Source organism: Panthera tigris, chromosome A2, assembly GCF_018350195.1.
Source record: "Panthera tigris isolate Pti1 chromosome A2, P.tigris_Pti1_mat1.1, whole genome shotgun sequence".
NCBI classification, from domain to species: domain Eukaryota; kingdom Metazoa; phylum Chordata; class Mammalia; order Carnivora; family Felidae; genus Panthera; species Panthera tigris.
In genome coordinates this window covers 43,145,633-43,163,395 of record NC_056661.1, presented here as the reverse complement: position 1 = coordinate 43,163,395, position 17,763 = coordinate 43,145,633, and the positions used below count along the sequence as shown (strand labels likewise).

General features: G+C 38.0%; 1 pseudogene; it reads left to right on the top strand.

Moving 5' to 3' along the window:
* Positions 1–263: 263 nt before the first annotated feature.
* Positions 264–17,508, top strand: LOC102949171 (annotated as a pseudogene).
* The last annotated feature ends 255 nt before the right edge of the window (positions 17,509–17,763 follow it).

The following is a 17,763-nucleotide window of genomic DNA, read 5'->3' as shown; positions in this document are numbered from 1 at the left end:
TGGTTAAAAAAGAACACAACACACACCCATGGGATGATTCTAGGCCAACATTCAAGACCTGCCTATTTTTTACATAGTGGCCAAAAATCAGATATAACCAAGACCGCATTAATAAAAGCATAGTGGTCAAAACAAGGGAGGTGTTATTTTTGTCTTAACCTATACTTATGTAACCACATAGAGGGACTGTATTCTCTTCTAAACATCATGGTTTAAGAGGAATTTTGACAGATTGAAACTCCCTCCTGGGGAGCAGGGCGAGGATGATGAAGTGCCTGGGAGCTTATGAGGGTCAGGAGAAAGAAATGAGTGTGTTTAGCCTGGAGAAGAGACGATTTAGCTGGCAGAGGAGAGCCATCTTCAAAAATGTGAAGGGCTGTCTTGTGGAAGAAGGATTAGACTTATTATTTGTGTCTCAGGAGAGCAGAACTGTGACCAAAGGGTAGACATTTCAGGGCAGCAAATTTCAGCTTAATATCAGCCCAGAGCATTTTAACAAGTAGAATTGTTTAGCCAGTGGTTAAGGATATACTGGCTGTGAAACCTAGGCAGCCTGGGTTTCTATCACACAACCTACAGATGTTTAATAGCTTTGTGACTTTAGAGGAAGTAAAATGGCCTCTCTGAGCTTGAGTTTCACGATAATTGTAATGGAGAGAGGAGTATCTACTGCTTGGGGTTTATGTGAGTATTCCATGAAATTGTTCCTACATAGAGTAAAAGTGAAATGGTTTCTCCATTAGATACCAAGTTCTTTATCATTACGAGTATATGAGATAATATACTTTTCTGGATATTATAGAGGGCACTTCTGCATCAAGGAGAAGGTTAAACTAGATGGCCTCTTAAGCCCTTCTACACTTGTAGGTGTTTTATTCTATATAAAAGCAGGAAGCCAGAAATCCCCTGGACCAGGAGTCATTAAGCAGTGGTCCAAAAGTGGGATTTTTTCATAGCAGAGTATTTAAACATTGGGAAACCCATATAAAAATGAACATTTGGGCTTACCTTTAACTCTTTTTCTAATGTTTTTATTTATTTTTGAGAGAGAGAAAGAGAAATGGAGACACAGAATCCGAAGCAGGCTCCAGGCTCAGAGGTGTCAGCACACAGCCTGATAATGTGGGGCCTGAACTCACCAACTGCAAGATCATGACGAGCTGAAGTTGGATGCTCAACTGACTGAGCCACACAGGGGCCCCTACACTTCTCTTGAAATATCTAAAGATTTTGCATCACTGAGTCCATATTTCCACACAATAACAACACAACAAAAAATAACAACACAACAAAAAAGCATGAGCAATGGCAACCAGTCTTGGGGGTGCCTGGGTGGCTCAGTCGGTTAAATGTCTGACTTCAGCTCAGGTCATTATCTCTCAGTCTGTGAGTTCGAGCCCTGCGTCAGGCTCTGTGCTGACAGCTCAGAGCTTGGAGCCTGTTTTAGCTTCTGTGTCTCCCTCTCTCTCTGATGCTCCCCCATTCATGCTCTGTCTCTGTCTCAAAAATAAATAAATGTTAATTTAAAAAAACAAACAAACAAACAACAACCAGTCTCAGGAATGTGTGGCTCTTTTCTACTGTGTGCCTTAGTCTGGAGGACCTCAACTGTCTGAGTCCATCTCACTCTTTCATACCACCTGCTTGGTTTCTGCCATCTCTGCCTGATACCAGCTGGACAAGATACCTGGAAACAGAGTCTGTTTGGATTGTATGACAGCATGGAAAAACAGAAGGAGGAGGAGCAAGAATGAGATACCCGGGGGCTGACTGAAAGGGAAGAGCACAAGAATACCAGTAATATGACTATTCTGAATACGGACCATGTCCCAGGCTCTATGCCAAGGACTATACGTGCACCATCTCACCTAATTTTCACAGCATCCTATGAAGTAGGTACCATGACTGCTCTCATCATACAGGTGAGGGAACTAGAGCTGGGAGGGGTAGGGAACTGGACAAAGTGCACCCAGTGGCAGAAAAGTCCCTTAGCTGACTCGTATCTGTTCATATCCATAGCCTGTTGCTTTCTACCACAATGGCCAATTTTATAGACTGTACAATTTTGCCCAAAGCTGGCTCTGGGAGATTCAGTTCAAATTTCTTAGCATTAAAAAAAGAAAGATCTTTCCATATTAAAGTTGTAAATGGATGATTCCGCCTTCAGTGTGAATAATTTGACCTGTTATAAAGCTATATGGCGCTGGGCAAGGGTTTACAGTGTGTGCTTTTCAGGCTTAAAAAAAAAAAAAAAGCAGCATGCAGTCAGATATGCAAAACACTAGGTTAAATGAGGTAAACAAATTGCTTTCCTGCAGGATTTTCCAGGGTCTCTTCTACTTGGAAGTATAACGTAACATTGGAAGAGAAAGGTATAGAATGTAGCATTTCTCAGACTTCTATGATCTTGGGATCCTGTTTTCTGCAGTGTGTTTTCTAGGGTGAATGCTCCATAAAAACACTTGGGGAAAACCTGATCCAGACAAAAGAGCCCAGGACCAGAAATGCTAAGGTCTCTGAGTCCCACCTCTGCCAATAGCTAATGATATAATGTAAGTCTTGCAACCTCTATTCTTAGGTTGCTTACAGTAAATATTGGGACAGTAGTTATCTGTCCTACTGGCTGCTCCTACTTTTGTAGGGATCAACTAAATAAAAGATTTGAAAGAAAAAAATATCTAAGTTGGAGAAAGCCCAAGATATACATAAGGGATTAAATTACTAAAGTGTCTCTCTCCTGCATAACTGATCAGAAAAATTGGCTGAATTCTAACCCATTTCATGCCAATCAGTGATTTTCTGACCACATTTAATAGTGTACCTTCTTTTTTTAATGCCTAGATGTGTGAATTTTCTGACCTTCCTGGAAAAGAATTGTGAAAAGAAAATCTATATATTCATATCATTATGAATACATTAAGACTATGCAGTTACAGGCTCTCTGCTGAGAAAGAACACACTTTCTTCCAAGGCTATACATTATGGGAGAAAGGGTAAAAAAAATAGTGAACACTCACAGCAGGATGTACACTGATTCCATTCTGTTCCTTTTGGCTAAGGTTCATGGTCCCCGGCCCCTGGACAATTGGACCTTTTGCCTTCTCTTCCATCAACCTGTCCCCTGATATGTGCTCCCATTGGCAGTCCTGACCTCATGGAAATGGGAGTCGCCTCAGGAGGAAAATGCAGTTGCCTGTCAACATCGTTATTACAAAAGTCTGGGAAATTCCTCTGCTACTGAGTGGCTAGAATTTTGAAAATAATAAAAATAAAAAGGAAAGAAGGAAAAAAATGATTCATTTGGGAACAGGGAATGCCATTATACCTCAGTCTCTTAAACGCCCCATTCCTTGGTGTTTTGGAATTACAGAAATGCTGATCAGGATCTCTTGTTGAAGGTGTGTTATTCCTGTTAAATACATGGGCCCTGAGAGGAGAGTCTGTGGCAAGAGGCATGGGGGACTGACTTCATTCCCAGGCCTAGGCACATTCTATCTCCTTTGGAGATAGCCCCTGAAAGCTAAATAAATGTATCTGTGGACCTGATGAGACACTTTCCCAAGGGCAGGGTGTTAAGATATTATCACAGATTCCCCCCCCCCCCCACTTCACATCTGCTTCTTGCCCTCTTGCTAAGAAGACTTAACTGTCTTCTACTATTTAAAAAAATATGTTTATTTATTTTTGAGAAAGAGAGAGACCGAGGGCAAGTAGGGGAGGGGCAGAGAGAGAGGGAGGCACAGAATCTGAAGCAGACACCAGGCTCTGAGCTGCCAGCATGGAGTCCAACATGGGGCTCAAACTCATGAACTATGAGATCATGACCTGAACTGAAATTGGATGCTCAACCGACTGAGCCACCCAGGCATCTCCCTTCTCATATTTAAAACTCCTGTTTTTATAAATTGTACCTACTTTTGTTAACTGATTTATAGTGTGAAAGGTACTTTCTCAAATAAAATGTCTCCTTTTGATTTCTTAAATATACCAGGAAAAAGAAAGTGAGGCTTAGAAAGATTAATGAACTTTCCTAGAACCACACAGGAAGGAGTGTCCATACTCTTTTAAAAACATTGGTTTGAATTTTGCACCTTACAAATTTGGGTGATTTGAGACAACACTGTGATCCTAATTTGCATTCAGACCTAGGTGAGCCTTGTGAGGTGTTAACAGTGGGGAGGAAGTAAAAAGATGATGTGAAAACCATACTAGGAGGAAAGGAGAAGTGCCCTCTGCAGAACATTCCCAAGGGTAGGCCGGCCCAGAAAAAATGAAGGACCAGGAATCCAAAGGGCTCAAAGAGAGTCCACCACTTCCTGTAATCAGCAACATAATTTCAGTAAATTCGGTGACATTTTGGGTCTCAGAATTCTAAACCGAGATGGGAGAGCAGGCAATTCAACAGATAACTAGGAGGGAAACTTCCAAATAATGTAACACTACTTGAAGCGTTAGGTCAAAAGCACATAGATAGTATGTACCTGAGCTGGAGCTTGTACCCAGATCTTTTTTTTAATGTTTACTATTTTGAGAGAGAGAGCATGAGCAGAAGAGAGAGGCCGAGAGAGGAAAGAGAGAATCTCAAGCAGGCTCAGCTCAGAGCGTGATGAGGGGTTCAATCTCACAGACCATGAGATTATGACCTGAGCCAAAATTAGGAGTCAGAGGCTTAACCGACTGAGCCACTCAGGTGCCCCTGTATCCAGATCTTTTGATTTCAAGACAAGGGCCCTTTTCATATTGTACACAAGAAGCACAGGATTGTGGTCCGCTATCTGGATATACGTGTTTGGAATTACTCTGAAAATACAAATTGGCTTCTAGCATAGGAGGCAGGGTGAATGTGAAGGTAGTTTGGGGAAAAAGTTCTAAGGAAGGAAGGGCTAAGGAGACTAAGGGCAGAGTGTTGCTCTCCAAGATGACATTGGTTCTGTCAGACAATCCATGTCTCAAGGGAAATGAGAAGAAAAAGAGTCATTGATTCAGTGGTTCTGTGGACTCTGCAAGAGATAACAGCGGTAGGAAAGAGCCCATTCTTTGTAGCCAAGCCGCTAATTTGAGTCCAGCCTCTGTCTCTCACAAGAAGAAGATGTCATACAGGTTATTTAACGCTCTTGTGCTTTAGTTTCCTTATCAGTAAAATGAGGATAATAATAATCATAGCATCTTTCCAGGTTTAAGGTGAGGATATGTTAATTGATATAAACTGCTTAGAACACTATCTCATATGAAGTCAGGACTCAATAAATAATAGCTGCTATAATTGTCATCATTATCATTACTAAGTACAAAAATAAAAAAAAATAAAAGATCATACCATTTTCAAAGATGCTCCTGTCTTTGATTATGTTGGTCCATCTTCCAAGAATTCTCTTATTTTAGCATTCTGCCAAGATTCAATGACCTTTATTCCATGAAGATTTGTATTATACCTTCATTAAGAAATGCTTTTGCTTTCCTTGCAACTCCTAATGGATTTATCCTTAATGAAGGAATGGATAAAATATTTAAATATGGCTGCTTTTTTCACGATATATTTTGCATCATCTATTTTTCAGGGTTGTGTGTGTGTGCGTGTGTGTGTGTGTGCCCTTGTACACAGGAGGGGTTATAATAATTCACTGAGTAAATGGGTGATTTGTTGGTACTTTTGAGTGACTTAAATGTATTTCAGGGTGTTATGGGAAAAGCCATCCACAAGCAATAGTTTTGAGCATCACTGTTCTCTTTGTTATCTTGATGGAATTTAGTACAATCTCCTTGAAGGGTGATGCACTAGACCTTTTAAATAAAGGGGATGAAGAGAAGTAAGTACGCTTAACCTGGACTACCTGCCTTCAAGAGATTGAACTGTGGAGAATGAGAAAATAAGAGAAGGAAGAACTCTTTTTGCACTACAGTGACTCAAGGCAAGAATGATATCACCCATGTACCTCTTCACATCTTTTTACCCATGTGTCTGGTGTGGCATCAATGGGACAAGTCACTCTCTACATCTCCAGAAGAAGTGCATAACTTCTAGGAAAAGGCAACAACTTCAGATTCTGCATCTGGATCTCCAGTAGCTTAAACCTGCCCTACCAAATACCAAATGGTACCCAGGCACAAGACATTTTTGGCCTACTGGTTGCCAGCAGATTTTAAAAGTTTGAAAATGTATTGATCATGATGCAAGACGTTATTCAGAGGTTTCAGCCTCAAAGACATACAAGGCACAGCTGCATATTTCACAAGTTTCAGGCCCAGTCTGATTGTCAATTCCCAGAATACACTAGTTTTTCAGTGGATGTACATATATAAATAAACTAAGTGTATACAGAAAAGCACGTATATCTTTTCTTTCCAAATTGTCTTCCTTCACTCTACCTGATATAAACTCCCTGATGTCCTGGCCAGAGTAGTATTTTTGGCACAATATTGTTCCTGATTTCTCTATTGCCTCCTGGGGACCTGCCTTTCAAACATCTAATGTGAATATTCTCATGAATGCCAATGATATACAGCTACATTTTTCCTTCAAACTTTTCATCCCCCAGGCACTCTGAGTATTCTGTGACTACTTCCAAGATATCCATAAGTAGATGAATAGCAATTACTTGTAATAGAGGGTAGAAAAGGCAAGGGCATTTTTATTGGTTCTGGGAAGATTTAACTACATTGATACAGCATTTACTGAAAATCCTCATCACCCTCAGAGGATGATGAATGGCCACCTCCATCTCAGCTCTGCCCCGGGAGATTCCTGGGTACAAAGTGCCCTGAGGTCTTCCTTCCCACACAGAGAAATTTGTCTCCATTCATTCTCACATGTTAACTTCACTTGAGTTTAGTGAGCAGTGAACACTTTATTCACTCCCAATTCAAATCAAAATAAAGGTTTAATTTGCTTCCCTGTCTTCTGGGCCTAATTTCCCTTCAATGAACACTCATACTCCCATTAACTCAAGGAGAAAAACCCCCTAAGTAGCCTTTGATTAGACTCTGAAGGACAAACTGTTCATGTGGAAGCTTGCACACAGCTCCCACCAGCATTAACAAGAAACTCCTTTTGTGGATGTACCACATATCCCAGGGCAGAACAGACTATGAGACATGACCAGCAGGCTTTATGTGACCAGTGGCCCATAATTCACAGTTCACCTACTTCTGAGTTCAAGTGTTGAATTTCCAGGATACATATCAGTCCTCCATCTCCCCAGCAGACCTACCATTTGCAGGTGGAATACCAAGACATCAACTCTTGCTAAGTGTCAATAATTTTTATCACACAAGAGATACCAGAGCAGGCTTGAGCAGAACTTGGTTTTATGGAACATCTCCAGGGTCTGCTTCTTATGTTAATGAGTCAGTCTCCCAGATGAGAAAAACAAAAACAAAAACAAAAACAAAACAACAGTTCTCAGTTCCTTTGCTGTTCTTTGTATTCTATGACTTCCACTTATTATTTATATTCAAAGAATCTCTAGAGACAAAGCAAAAAAAGAAGTTCCACCTTACCAAAGAAAGGACTTACTCTTCCCAAATCTAAATTGAATTCTACTTGTCACGGTTGTTATAAACCAACTTAGGGTAAGATGACGAGTTGTATGTTGGCACAGAGGTAGAGCCTTACCTGTATATGTGTGTATCTTTTCATGCATGTGGATTAATTTCTTTATCAGACATTATTTTCTTCTTTTGAGTTCCCCCCAAAGTAGACTGTGAATTAAGGAGATGAATTCAAGAAGTTGAGTTGGGAGGCAATCCCGAGAAACACCAGATGGGAAGTGATTATTCAGACAGAGGATGAAGATAAACATTTGTTACCAGGCCTGTTATCAGTGTGCTCAACTGAACCTCAGTCTTTCCGGGAAACACTGGGTACAAAACAAAGTGCAGTTATCCCAACTGAGGGGCACAGAAGATGGGTATTTATTTATAGTTTCCCCATCCATTATTGATTGAGTGTTGCTTCTGGAAGCATTAACTCTCAGGCAATTCTACTTTGTCTTGCATGGAGGAAAGCATGTTTCCCATGTGAGAAAACAGTCAGAGATAGTTAGGTTTCCACAGTAGTAGCTTCTCTTCAGGGTTGTACTGGTGCATTGTGGGGCTGGGTACTGGGGTGGGAGATTCATTCAGCAAATGGACAGCATCTGCTACAATTATTAAATCTTTGCCATCTATTAGACATAGCATTAGATATTAACCTTAAAACACAGTCAGTGCCTTTTATAAAGACTAGACTTCAAAAAGGATTTTTATTATGAGAATATCAAGGTTATTGCTATTAATCAATCTTCTTCTTTTGCAATTGACTTTTTCATTAAGTAAAGAGAAGATAGAGAAGACGGGACTTTTAAAAGATAAATCACACTAAATATTAATATTTGGCCTTTCAAACCAATTTTCAAACTCAAATATTAAGGAAACATATCTATGTCTACCTAGACATATATGTATGCATATATTCAAAAGGATTTAGTAATTAACAAGGGTAATGATGAAAAGTTAAAAAAGAAGACAATATATTTTATACAAATAAACAGTGCCTAATATTAAGAATTTCCAAAAGCATGACCTGGGATTTTCAATCAATAACTACTGATAAATACACAGAAACTCATATCTAAAACCAATTCATGTACCCTTAACATTCAAGTTATAGAATAGATGCCTCCAGCAGTTCTCATGTAGAAAGTGTAAAATGTACCAACACTGATTCTGCAAACTTGTTGGAGTTAAGACAAACTTATTTGTATAGCATTTTGAGTATTAGAATGCATTTCACATTCATGTTTACTTAAAATCCACAAATACAGGTGAGAAAGGTATTATTTATATTTTAGAAAAAAAAACCCTAAGAGATGAGAGTGAAAAATAACGTGACTTGCTTTCCGTCACAAAACTAGGGAACGGTGAAGTCAAAAATCAGCCCCAATCTTCTAACTTGTGCCTACATGCACAAAGACAATGCATCCATAGGCACTATTTCACTCGGAACTTTTGGTCAGACCAACAGGACCAAATTTCTTGAGTTGTGTGTGAATGGAGTGTTTCCTGGGATGCAATATGTTGAGTTCTATAATCAGGACCATCCCAGGAAAATGGGGAGAAGTGAGACCTCTAAGTGGCCCTTAATATGCTAATAATTTTAAAAGCACATGCTGAAGTCTTTGGCACTTGTACTGTTCCGTATATGTTCTCCAGAGTCACAGTTCTATAATAGCACCCTTCGGGTCCTTTAAGACCGATAATATTTTATAACTCTCCTTTTCAAATGAATCCATTTTTCCCTAAATGATTTCCAAGAATGGCATTAGCTATGTTAGCATTCTAATATCCTTCCTAGAATGTATTTTTACTCATTTTTCACTTATATCCATTTACATAAATATGAAAGAAACCATACAAATAAAAGAAGGCATATACCTAGTTGTTCCAATATTGAAACGAAGATTAGATAAGAAATGAAAAAAAAAACCTACCTATCCAAAATGGCTTCATAGAACTTAATAGTACACAGAAAGCTTGAATTATTAGAAGTCCAATATCTTTCAATTTATAATTTGAATACATTTGGGTTGCTAAAGGGACAATCAGAAGTTCTAAAGATATCATTTGATCAAAAACTTCAGAAACAAACAGCTCCCACAATATTGCTGTGTAATAGTGTGCCTATCTATAGAAAGCTGTTAACATTCAACAGGAAAAAAAAAAAAATAGGTCAGTAGCTAGTGACTTTATCTTCTCCAAACCAGCATAGCTGAATTCCTTACTTTTAAACTCAGTGATTCCATCCTTGAGGCTTCTATTGGACAATCACTTATCTATATACCTAAGTTTTGCTATAGGTACTATCTCTAATTTTCTGTGTGTCTTTGAGAACATACTTTGCTTGTTTGCATGCCAGTTGTTTACCTGATAAATCATGGAGCAGGGAGGAAATTGAATAGATTGAATTAGAGAAGTTGACCTGATGACAAGGATCATGATAGTTGGCCCTAGGTTAATGGAGGACCACAAGGTGGGTGGGCCCACTCAGTATCTTAGACACACAGGTCCTCCTGTTCACTTCAAGGTATCATCATGTGGGCATGAGTGTAACAAAGTAAGCATTATGTAACAAAATGTCAAAAACACAAAGTTATGGTGCCTAAGTAATGTTGGCAGCTGTGGTATGAAAAAATATTCTGATGTGAGAGAAAGAAAGATAGCAATTTCAAAATGATGAGGTAATTGATGCAGATATTGACTGTATCTCTATAATTCAACCAATAATAAATTCATTAAACCATTTCAAGGTAAAATCTAACACTAGCTAGAGGGAAGGCAATTACATAAGTCTTGCTGGCACATACTTAATTTAGAATGTTTCTTGTAGACAGTGCTTCCCTGCTATAAAACTTTTGAACCGCTAGGCCCAGGAGTGGTTACTCACTCAATTTAAAAAATAAATAGCCTTTGCTACCACTCTCATTTTTTTTTCTTGAACAATATATGTTATATGTATATTCACATAAATTGTATGGTATATCAAATATTGAAGTTTCATATACTGAAAATATCAGTTCAACAATTGCTTTAGCTTAATGGAAGGCCTTAAAAAATTCTGGGAAAACAGAAAAGATCTTCTCTTTATAAGTTAAGTTGTCTTACCCAGTGGGCAGGAATTCAACAACAACAAAAAAATACATTTAATGCTGAGAATACTTTATATCAAAGAAACAGATTAAAAAGTAAAAAAAAAATTAATCATTGTATTCCTTTCGTATACAAGACATGAAACTAATCTATTGGCTTCACAAATTTCCTCTGGTTGTGTCAGCCTAATCTAATAATTGGCTCTAGTTGAATCTTAACGATTATAAGAAAATAATCAGAGAGGTCTATATGCTTACATATATTTCTGACAGTAGATATCAATACAGATACATTTGACTTGAAATGTTTAGAACTTAAAGATTTTCTATAACTGAAAATAGATTTGGCTTATGACATACAAAGTATCAACCTTATGGAGTTTTCTTCCTTGTATCCTTATATAATAATATTATTGGAGTTTTCCTCCTTGTATCCTTATATAATAATATTATTGGAGTTTTCCTCCTTGTATCCTTATATAATAATATTATTGGTACATAATAAACATTTCTATGAAGTTCCAATTTAATTAATAAATTATTTATTATAATTGACAGATAAATTGTGTTTTTGTGCTTGTATAATTATTATCAAACTGTGCTAGGGTACGTCCTTTATTTTTTTTAAGTTTATTTATTTATTTTGAGAGACAGTGCTTGAGCAGGAGAGGGGAAGAGAGAGGAAGAGAGAAGATCCCAAGTAGGCTCCTCACCATCAGTGCAGACCCAGACGTGGTGCTCAAACTCACGAACCCTGAGACCATGACCTGAGCCGAAACCAAGAGTAGGACACTTAAGTAACTGAGCCACCCAGGCGCCCCTAGGGTATATCTTTTAGGCAACCATGTTTCCACATCTCTTAGTCAAGGAAAACAGGCATTTTTAACTTTTCTATTATATGTGCAAATAAATAAATAAGTACTTTTACAAAAGTATGTATAAAATATATACGGTACATATAAAACATAGGAAATGTATCTACTCATATAATTCATACAGCATATATAGAATATTATTATAACAGCTATATATTGATTATATATTACATATTTCTATATTGTATATAGCCTATATTATTATATGTATGCATAGATATATAGATACAAATACATACAGCATTTGGAATGGTTAAGCCACCAGTGTTGTGTTGACAACCTATCAGACTATTAGGAGATAAGAGGATTCAGGACTAATGAGAAAAGTACTTTCTCCAAATGGCTTTCCTTCTATCCTTCCTTTGGTAGTGTGGGAAGTTCCTAGTTGGTGTTAGCAGGAGGAGGCATGTGGAAGACACACAAGAAGAACCACTAAATGTAAAGGTTATGCAGTCTTTGTGAAAGCTTTTTTCTTTTTTTTTTTTTTTTTGGCTTTACCCAGGGCATTATTTTAAGTCCCTAAAATGTGATATCTGCAACCAACAAAACTAATTTAACAAATATTGATTGATGACCTGCTAAGTGCTCTTCATGTTAGTGATTAAAAAAGAAAATAAACAAGGCAAACATGGCCCCTGCCCTCTTGGAGCTGTTATTCTAAAGACGGTGTTAGCAGAGACAAAAAGAAAATAGCCAGAATCACAATAAATAAAGATTGCATTAAGTACTAAGAAGGCAGTAAATGGGGGCATCTGGGTGGCTCAGCTGGTTAAGCATCTGACTCTTGAGTTCAGTTCAGATCATGATTTCACAGTTTGTGAGACTGATGCCCATATTAGGGTCTGTGCTGATGCACAGAGCCTGCATGGGATTTTCTCTCTCCTTCTTTCTCTGCCCCTCCCCTGTTTGTCCTCTCTCTCTTTTTCAAAATAAGTAAATAAACATTAAAAAATGGAAGTAAGTGGAATAATAAGACAGTGACCTGGGGTATAACGAGGTGGGAAGTCATTGCTCTCTTTTAAATAAGCTGATTAGGGAAGATCAAATCTCTGAAAATCCTTCCACCTAAATATACTGCTAAAATATTGCCTTACTGTACACTAAGACGAAGGTGAGGAATGAGCCTAAAGACCAGATTTACCTTAACCAGAATTATGAGAATTATTTTAATAAGCATCTATAGTCAGTACATACTCATATCCATGTATACTTTTTTTTAATATATCAAGTACTGATTAACTTTCTGTTCAGTTCTTTACATTGCAGAACAGGAAATGGAGGCTCAGAATGTCTGTAAGCAAAATAAGATAATAAAATCTGAATCTTCTCCAAACAGTTCTCAATTTAAATATTTGGACAAATGTACAGGAAGACAAAAATACTCTGAGGAACATAATATGCATTTAGAAGATTGTTAGATCTTGGCAAACTCCTATAATTCTAGAGTTTTTGGTATGTAGCTAATGGTATAAGGAAACTTGGAATTTTGAAAAATGCTAAGAAACATAGAAGCAAACTAAATGAAAACTACAATCCCCAAAAGACAGAACACACCTAGCACACCATAATAACATAGTGTTGGCTTCTGTCTTAAATCTTTTCTCCTAAGATGACACTATGTGAGGGTGTTGGGGCTGGTCAAGTAACCATTAGGATATATTTTCAGCACTTTGATTAGATTAAGTGAAAAAGTAGCCTTTGATTTACAGAAATTCACATCACATTCAACTCCTACTTGAAACACTTCTGGTCCTTAGAGCAACACTGGAACTTGATGTATCGTGCTGACACTATGACTTATTTTTTAATATTTGTAAAGGGCAATAAGTGAGAATGAGTTCTTATACCATTTTACAAGCTGGATGGCTGGTTAGTAGTCATTTTTATTCTGACCTGGCTTGAACTTGCACAATACTCACATCGCCCCTGGCATTTGACTGTGTGCAGATTACATTTTGTTTCTCTCTCCAGAAATTGGACACTGCCTGGGAAATCAGAAATTTCCTAGAAAGCCATATTGCACGCCTATTGATTTAAGAGACTGACATGAGCTACTTCCTTGTGTCCCAAATTCCATTTTCAAACCTTGCTTGTATATGTGATAATTTATTCAAGAGCCAGTTCTAAATATTAGTGCTCTGAAACTCTGGGTCTGTGTCTCAATCTTTGAATAGACACTGGATCAACCATTTGATAATTTAAAAAAATCAGATATATTAATAACTAATTATGGGTGAAGCAGAGTAGCAAAAATTTACATAACTAAAATTAAAATATTTTAATTGGTTATTTATATTTCAGAGACACATCTGAGGTGTTATACACTTAAAACACTAACTTACATTTCTTAATTCCCATCTTTCCTAATGTTGCAGGTAAAGGAAAATGAATTTGGGATTATTTGTTTGTTTGTTTGTTTGCTTATTGAGAGACAGAGAGAGTGAGGGGCAGAGAGACAGAGACAGGAAGAGAGAGAGAAGCAGGGCTCACCCAAAGTGGGGCTCATGTTGACCAAAGCAAGGCTCATGCTCACCAGATGTGGGGCTCAAACTCACGAATCGTGAGATCATGACCTGAGCTGAAGTCAGATGCTTACCTAACTGAGCCATCCATGGCCCCTCATTCATTTATTCTTGTAACACACACACACACACACACACACACACACACACACACACACACACCACAACACAACAAAAGAAAACAAAAAAAAACCCCACAGCAAACAGTATTGGGTATGATTCTCTAAGACTTTAAAGAAATTTACATGTCATTTTAATAAACTCTGACAAATGCAGTGACATAAACAGGGCTGGTATTTGGTAAAAATGCTGTGAAAGTACCTTTCTTCATCTAAGGGGAATCAGAAAAACATCCTGGAGGAAGTAACTGAGATGTGAAGAATGAGCGGAAGGGAAACCTAGTGATGGTGTTGGGGACTGAGAAGGAGAATAATGTTCTGATCAGAGGGAAATATATGTGTAGAAGATGAAAGTAAAAGATAACTTGGCTGATAGAACAAACTAAGTGAGGTTCACTATGGCTAGAGCATGAAGGAAGAGGGTAGGAGAAGGGTGAAGTGTTTTGAGGTGACAGAAGAGATGAAGATCATGTAACAACCTAGAAAGAGAATGGCCGTACTCACTGGAGGAAGGCTAGCAGCACTGTCATAATTAAGAGTTTATCAACCTGAAAAATAATGATAACTTGTTATGGCTAATCCAGAGTTGTGTGGAGGAAAAAGAACTGTCCTGCCCGTTTTAGACTGTGTAGCAACAGTCTGGCATCCACACACCAGAGGTCAGAAGCACATTTCTCCAGTTATCATAATCAATATCTTGACATTGCCAAATCTAAGGGACAAAATCACCACTGGGCCAAAAGCACATTAAGAGGATTATACAACATGATCAACTGAGATTTATCCCAGGAATGCAGAGATGGTTCAACATAAGAAAATCAGTGAAATACACCACAGAGACTTAAAGAATAAAAACATGATTATTTTAATTGGTGCATGAAAAAGGATTTGACAAGGGGTGCCTGGGTGGCTCGGCTGATAAAGCACATGGCTCTTGATTTCAGTTCAGGTCATGATCTCATGGTTCCTGGGATCAAGCCCCATGCCTGGCTACGCACGGACAGTGCAGAGCCTGCTTGGGATTCTCTCTCTCTCTCTTTCTCTCTCTCTCTCTCAAAATAAATAAACATTTTTAAAAGGATTTGACAAAATCTAACACCCATTCATGATAAAAACATTCAGAAAACTAGGAATTTTTCTTTTGAACTTTCTCAAGATGATAAAAAGAATTTAAGAAAAACCTATAGCTAATATTATACTTAATAGTGAAAGACTGAAAATGTTCTAACAGGATCAGAAATAAGACATGCACGTCTTCCTTCACAATTGCTATTCAATATTGTACTGGAAAGTTCTTTAGGTAAGAAAACAAAATAAACAAATCCAGGAGAAAACCAAAACCATCCCTTTTGCAGATGGCATGATCTTATATCAAGAAACAAAACAGATGAACACAGGCGAAAGGGAGAAAAGGAGAGAGGGAGGCAAACCATAAAAGACTCTTAACTAGAGAGAACAAAATGAGGGTTGTTGGAGGGCAGGTAAGCAGGGGATGGGCTAAAAGGGATAGGCATTAAGGAAAGCACTTGTGACGAGCACTGAGTGTTAAATGTAAGTGATGAATCACTCAATTCTATTTCTGAAATCAATATTACTTTATATGTTAACTAACTGAAATTTAAATAAAAACTTGAAACAGTAAATAAATATTTTAAAAGTTAAACAAAGAAAATCCCAAAAAATCTTCAAAAAAGCTAATAAACAAATTCAGCCAAGTTTCAGGGTACAAGATCAATACATAAAAAATATGTAGTGTCCTATGCACCAATGAACAATCTAAGATGCAAATTAAGAAAACTATTCCATTTATAACATCATTCAAAAGAAGAAAATACCCGTGAATAAATGTAACCAAATAGGCACAAGACTTGTACACAGAGAACTAAAAAAAACTGCCAAAATAAATTAAAGAAAACCTAAATAAAAAAAATTCCCACGTTCATGGATGGGAAAACTTAATATTGTTAATTTGTCAATGTCAACTACTTAATGTGATCTACGGATTCAAAGCAATAATCAAAATTCTAATGGCGTCTTTTGTAGCAGTGGGGATTTTCATACATTGCTGATAGAAATGGAAAATGGAAAAACTACTTTGGAAAATGTTTCTTAAGTTAAAAATGCATATAATCCTTTAATTACAGTCTTAGGTATTATCAAAGGCAAATGAAAATATTTATCTACTGAAATAATTTCTCAAAAAAGTTAATAGCAACTTTATTCATAGTAGCTCTAAACTGGAAGCAACCCAGATATCTATCAGTAGGTGAAAGGGTAAACAACTAATAGTATATTCACATAATGGAATACTGCCGAGCAATAAAAAGGAACAAAGATAGTAATACAGGCAATTACTTAAAGGAATCTCAAAAATATTATGCTAAGCTTTTTCCACACTACGCAGAAAGGGGTCCATATGGTGTTGCTCCGAGTTCCTATTGTAGTTTAAAGGGAAACTTTCATAGTGTCTGGTGCCCTTGATGTCCTGCAAGTGAATGAAGACAATGTCCTCAAATTCCTTGCAGCAGGAATCCACTTAGGTGGCACCAACCTTGACTTCCAAATGGAACAGTACATCTACGAAAGTAAATGTGACGGTATGTACATCATAAATCTCAAGAGAACCCGGGAGAAGCTTCTGCTGGCAGCTCAGGCCACTGTTGCCATTGAAAACCTGGCTGATGTCAGCATCACATCATCCAGGAATAGTGGCCAGCTAGCTGTGCTGGAGTGAGCTGCTGCCACTGGAGCTTACCTGTTGCTGGCTGCTTCGCTCCTGGAGCCTTTACTAACCAGTTCTAGGCAGCTTCTGGGAGCCAAGACTTCTGGTGGTTACTGATCCTAGGGCTGACCACCAGCCTCTCTTATGTTAATCTGCCTAAAATTTCTCTGCGTAACACAGATTTTTCCTTTGGGCTATGTGGACACTGCCATCCCTTGCAACAACAAGGGAGCTCACTCAGTGGGTCTGATGTGGTGGATGGTGGCCCGTGAAGTTCTGCACAAGTGTGGCACCATTTCCCGTGAACACCCATGGGAGGTCCTGTCTGATCTCGACTTCTACGGAAATCCAGAAGAGATGGAAAAGGAAAAGCAGGCTGCTGCTGATAAGGCTGTGACCAAGGAGAGATTTCAGGGAAAAGGGACTGCTCCAGTTCCCAAGTTCATTGCTGCTCAACCTAAAGCCCCAGACTGGTCTGAAGGCGTGCATATGCCCTCTGTGCCTATTCAGCAGTTCCACACTGAAGAATGACCCGCAGCTCCCACTGCTCAGGCCACCGAATGGGTAGGAACAACCACTGACTGGTCTTGCACTGCTTTTCCACAAAGAGCAAAGGCAAACCAAATGGAAATAGTTTCCGAAAGTTGAAAAAAAATATGCTGAGCTAAATGTCAAGCATAAAAGAGTACCATACTATACAAAGCTCTAGAGTCCGAAAACAAAACAAAACAAACAAAACTAATCTATAGTAATCAAAGTCTGATAAGTGGTTTTGGGTATGAGATGTGGTAGAATTAATTCTGGAAAAAAAAAATCAAGAAAGAACTTTGGTCCATGATAGAAATAATCTATATCCTGATGGAGGCAGATAGATACAGGGGCATATACATTTTTCAAACTCAA